Here is a 6,393-nt window from a genome sequence, read left to right on the forward strand (position 1 = left end):
GGATAAAGAAAACTGAAAGGAACCGAGGAAAGGCGAGGAGAAACTAAGGAATAAGGATAGGGACAGAGGAGAGGCAAGAGAAAAGAAGAGAGGGATAGAATATAAAGCATAAAAAAAGAGGGGAGACGGAACGAGGAGAAAAAAAAAATCTGGTGTAACATCATCACACTTTCTAAAACATACATTTGCAGAATACGATAAACACGGAAATTTAGTATGACACAGTGCGCCCAGGGCCCAGCGCACTACTTAGTTTTTATTAATCAAATGGACGTTTTTAAGTGATCCAAAGGAAGAGTCTTTGAAGAACTCTTGTTTGGACATTTAAAAACTCCTTTGTGGATGGTAAGACGTCCTTTGGTAAAATCCATATGATGGTTTTTTTAGAGAGTATGTCTATATCTCCTTTCACTTCCTACATACCCGCCATTAACTCCTCATCTCAGACTCGTACCTGTAATTTTTTCTGTTATGTGAGTACTCATGTGTGCTATTGTAGTTTCTTACATTAATGTAAATAGGACCATCAAACGTCTTTTGACTCTCTCTTAGTGTCGTTGAAAAATATTACAATATTATATTTGACTCAACATATGGGATCTATACATATTACACAGCCTCAGCATTGCTCTGATGTTATACCCTGTAGTAACGTGTTCTATCCTACGATAACGTACAGGGACGGAGTATATAGATGAATTCATGTTGTCTGACACAAGGGCCGAAGCCCAAGGGAGCGCGAAGCGCGCCCATCATGATCAACGCCGCGAAGCTCCGGTGAGCGCGCGCGCGATCGTTACCGAAGGGACCTAAAAGTCAAGAGTTTTTTTTTACAACCCCGCGAAGCTCCGGGAGCGCGCAGCGCGACCGTATACGCAACTCCGTGTAGCGAACACGCGAAGCCCCCGGGGGGTGGAGGGGGGCTTAAGCCCCCCTACCGAGCACGAAGTGCGAGTTTTATCTATACCTACGCGTATTTCGGGTGTTACCCCATTCTCAAGATGATATTTAATCAAGGTTGTAATTAAATATCATCTTGAGAATTAATTCGGGGTAACACCCGAAATACGCGTAAAGATAAAATATATTACATTTGTAAAACTAAAAGTCAAGAGTTTTTTTTTTATTTATTAAGTTATTGAAAGTTTTACCAAGTATTATTTTGGTCTTACCTATTATAAAGCTTTTTTTTTACCAAATAAAATGTACGAAATAACAATGATCCTATTTGTTTAATTATTTTTGTTATTTTAAAACTGTTTTAATTGTTTTGTACCTAATAAAATAAAAATATCATGTCGAAATTATATTTGTAAAAGTTATTATTTATTTATTTATTTATTTTTCTCATCAGAATTTATTAATAGCCTGGATTTGGGTAGGATTGAGGCATTCTAAATCCAGCGTATGCGCGCGCATTTACCTGGATCTAGCATTAAAATCAAGCCTGGATCCAAGCATTCAAAATCCAGCGTATGCGCTGGATGTAAGCGTGAATTAGGCTGGATGCAAGTGTGTGCTTTTTACGTCTACATCCAGTTGGAGGACATCCTGGAACAAGGGCACTTTCACGCTTAAATCCAACTATGTAGTAAGTGCATCTAGGCTTGCAGACTGGATGTCATCCAACTTACACAGGTGAATTTGTAAGCTTGATTCGAGCCTTAACTCCAATCGTGTGGGCTGACTGGGTACAGACAAACCAAAATTTTAAAACTAAAAAAAAAAAAAAAAACAGGTACTTGTGTTACACTCTGTAGCTCGTGTTTGTGGCGTCCTGTATTTTGGTTACACTCTGTAGACACAGTTACCTGTGTGGTTTTTCTTTACGTTGCATTTGTTGCATTGTTATAGCTCTAGATTCTTTTTAGTTTGTTTGTACTTTGATTATGTACCCAATTATTATGTTTTCTCTCACGCTTACTTTGTTTTTAGTCAGTTACCTATTATTTATTTTATTAGCTAAATTGTTACTTTCTATTTTTAGTTTGTTTTTCATCTTTCGTTGATTGTATACCTACAACTTTTTATTTTTTATCACGCTTACTTTGTTTTTTAGTTGGTTACCTTTTATTTCTTTTTAGTTTTTACTGCATACCTGTGTACCTATGGAAGTATTTAACCCACCTACCCACCCATTATTTTATTTAGTCTTTTTGTTAGTAGGTATTTAATTTTCCATTTATACTCGTATTTTTTATTTTACCCATGTATGTTAGAAAATTTCTTTAGAAATAAATATATTGTATGCTTTTAGTTATTAGTAGGTACCCATTTATTTTTCCCTTTCATTTTCTGTAGCTTTAACATTGGATCACTTGTCAACCTGTTTTCTTGTTAATAAATTGCTAATTTTGTGTGGTATCCATGAAATTTTCAGGAAGGCTTTTGCTAGTATCTTAGGAGTTGCTGTCGTAATTTATTTGCTCACTTAATTCACTTGTTAGCATGTGTTTTGATCATCCATCACTCCTTAGTCCTTAGTCATAATTTAAAAAAAACGGCAAAAGAAAACTCGGAAATTTGCGGAAATTTTACAATTTTACAAGAAAAAATCTTAGGCATGGATTTCATTGAAAAGACTCATAGCCGATTTCACCAAACTTCAATCAAGCCTTAATTGAATCATTAAGCACTGATGGGGAATTAAAGTTGAAAATTGCATTTCACCAACCTCCGTTAAGACATTTCTCCCATCAATTCACCCTACTAATTTAATGATAGGAAATTCTCTCATAAGATGTCCTAACGGATGATTTTTTTGTGTTTGTTTACTTTTTTTGGGATTTTTTTTTTTTTCAGTTTTTCAGAATTTCCAGATTTTCTATTTTCTGAAAGAAAGTGTTTTGCTTATTGCTTTTTTTTTAATAGTTTCTTTTTCTATTTTCTGAAAGAAAGCGTTTTGCTGTTTTTTAATTTGAAGACTTTGATCTAAGCTGATTTTCAATACTGTTTAATTACCTACAATGGCTGAAAACTTTGATTCTGAAATTGAGGCCATTGAGTTCCTTGAAGATTTCCAGAGAAATGAGCATCAGTGCAGTGGTACCGATACAAAGAAAGAGGAGAGATTGATTAAAAGTGCTAGAAACCAAATTCTGTCCCTGAATCTACCCGTAAAAATGGGATCTGAAATTTCAGAATAGGTAGGTATCAACATGCAAATACCTGGGTGTGAGTCTGGACAAAGCCATGAGTTTTACACCACATTTTGAATATGTATACTAGAAAGTGGGATATTTCTATTTAACAAGACTCAAATCGATGAACTTCAGATTCTGCAAAACAAATGTCTATAATGTTTGTGTTGGTGAAATCTGCCATTAGACTCAAATCGATGAACTAACTTCAGATTCTGCAAAACAAATGTCTATAATGTTTGTGTTGGTGAAATCTGCCATTTGAATTGTAACAGGAGCCCCTTACAGAACACATTGTAGATATGTTGAATTGTCTTGGTATTCTCAATGTCAGGGATACTTAATATCCTGCTTAATGTACTTACTTTTACACACAAAATGGTACTGGGACTGACCCCTCCATACCTATCAAATTTATTAGTTCAATCAAATCAATTTTATTTGTACATTACATATACCTACCTATAATTGTATGTGGTACAAACTGTTTGCCTGCTTGTTCAAACTCCATACCTGGCCAAACCACTCATCTGACCGCTATGAAACCCTGTAAACCCACCGCCTGCAGTCCCGTGAAGAATTCAAAATAAGGACAAGCATAAATATCTAACAAGGAATAGAAATAATTTATTTGTTGACAGTATTAATAAAAAAAAAAGTGCAAACTCAATTGCCTACAAATTTATAATTATAGTTACAATAAATTACCTAAAGATCTCAAGGAGTTGAGTGTGGAGCTTTTTAGGATGCAGCTCAAGAAACAAATGAGAACTAGACAGTTGAAGCTGGAGGAATACTGAATATGAATATGTTTGTAAAATTGGGTCCTTTTTTTACTATAATAACCCCAATGTTGATTGTTCTATATTCTCATTCAATTTAATTGTATTTTATCATCCACTGTACATTCTTTGTTACACCTATGTTTAATGTTGTAAGATAATAGCCATCGATGCTAAATAAATAAATTCAATTCCAATATTATCTAGGAAATTGGGTACAGAAATGCTGTTTTAATTTAAAGATTTTTGATATTATACTTAGGTAGGTATGCCATCTTCTCTATAAAATATCTTCCCATACAGCATCTTGGTCTTTATTTGTAATTTTATCTGTATTTTTGGTAACTACAGACCTACTACCTAGATGTCCTATTGAGAATAGGTTTGTCGAAGAGAGATGAAATTTGGTCTTTCCTCGTATGGTCCAAGGACAAGGACTAAACTGTTATTGTCGCAGCCCGCCTCGAGTGTCACCGGCCTGCTTCCAAGTTTTCCATTTTGCAGCCAACATTATGTACGCTCTCTGAGATTTTTCCCGAGCTTCGTTCAGTTCAAAATTAGGCTTCGATGAAACCACAAGTTTTTCTTCGTGTCTACATTTTGTTCTCAATAAAGTCCATTCCTTTGTATTACACAAGTTCAATCTCTTTTCATTCACTAAGTAAGATAAAAAACTGGCAAGCAAGTAAAGAGTGGATAACTGGACGTCCCATTCGAAGGGGATAAGCAACAGTTTATCACACTCATTTTGGTCCTTCGGGCCGGATCTCGTCAAGCATCGAACCTGGATCTTTGCATTGTGAGTCAATCATGACGGATGTAAAGTTGAAGCTGCTGACTGCCAAGTCGGAGAATTTATTTGGTAAGGTGCAAAGTACCTATGATTTACTCAAGAAACTCTCAGTTGACAAAACATTGAAGCAAAGTTTTCTTAGCAAAGTTTCTTTGATTGATTCATATCATCAAGAGTATAAGGAAGTTATTAGTCAGATTGAGGAACTGAGAGTCTTTGAAAATGAGGATTATATACCAGATTATAGTAAGCTAGATGCTTTCGAGGAGCTAGTAGGCATTATCAAGTACAATGCCAAGAAGTGAGCTCTAACATTTCTCAAAAGTCCAACACTGTATCTCAACCTATTAGTCAGAAAAGTTCAGATAAAAGTAAACCTTTTAAACCTCCTGTTAATACTAGAAGTGGTAGAAATGTTAAATTGCCTAGTTATCTCAAAGACTATTCTCATAAATAATATTTCATAATTATCCCCTTGAACGTTGCATTACTCTATGTCAAAATTTGGTTCTTGACCTACATTGTTTATTGAATACTTAGGTACTTGACCGAATGTCAATTTATTATCATGTAAATACCTTTAACTGATTATTTTATTATGTATGTACATAGAAAACCTTACCCAATTATCTATCTTTCCCACATTTCATTAGACATTTTCTCATTTATGTATCAGGTACCATACAACTGAAAGTTATACACTTTCTAGCTACCATTTATTTTCTAGCTACTCAAGCATTTCAATTATCTACCTACCTAGTAATTTACTTTGTTTATCTATAAGGATTACCTAGGAAAATTTGTCATTTATTTTTATGCCTACCAATTTAGTATTTGATTTATTGTATGTGCCTAATTTTTTTCTTTCCATTTCAAGGAATCGAACCTTGACTCACAGCTTAGCTTCCCTTTACCCTTTCTTTTTCTCAAGGGGGGAGTAATGTGGCGATCAGTCGTCACTCGTGTGAGCGAAGCCTAAATGCACCACATACATGTATCCTCTTTGGATTTATGCAACTGCATTTGTTTTGATTTTAATTTTTAACATGTGCATTCTCCCTATTTTTTTTTATCCCAGACGGACCCGAAAAATCCCAGAAAAGGGATAAAAATCCCTTAAGTAAGGGGTACCCGTAGAGTCCATCGGATGTAGTAGCGTAGTACACTCCGTCACTCCCGACTCGTTTGAGAGTTTGAGGGTGTGTTTATGCACCGGGCTGAGATGAGCTCGGACGAGGTGAGATAGGATATTGCAAGGATAGCGTGGGATTGTTGGGCATTTTTTCTAACCCTCTGTCCCGGCGGCAATTTTTAAAATTTATTTTATATTATTTATTTTTGTTTGCTTTGTTTGTAATATCTAATATAAATGAAAAGTTGATATAAACGTGCAAACTAGAGATGAAAAGTAACAAGCTGGGTCCGTCCCTCCGGGAATTTTTTAGCCCGTATAATTTATTCGATCGTGATTAAAGAAAATCAGTATACCTATGTACCTATACCTAATTTGTTTAATATTCAGTTTATAATTATTCTTATTTGATTTTTCGATTTTACTTTCATGTAATGATTTAAAATCAAAGACTAGAGCCCGTTCTCCCTTTATTCCCAATATAAGGTTTAAGTCACCCATCCATTTATTGGCATTGCTCGGCGTAGCTTAACATAGGTGACGCTA

Source organism: Diaphorina citri, unplaced genomic scaffold (genome assembly GCF_000475195.1).
Source record: "Diaphorina citri unplaced genomic scaffold, Diaci psyllid genome assembly version 1.1 scaffold798, whole genome shotgun sequence".
In the NCBI taxonomy this organism is placed as follows: domain Eukaryota; kingdom Metazoa; phylum Arthropoda; class Insecta; order Hemiptera; family Psyllidae; genus Diaphorina; species Diaphorina citri.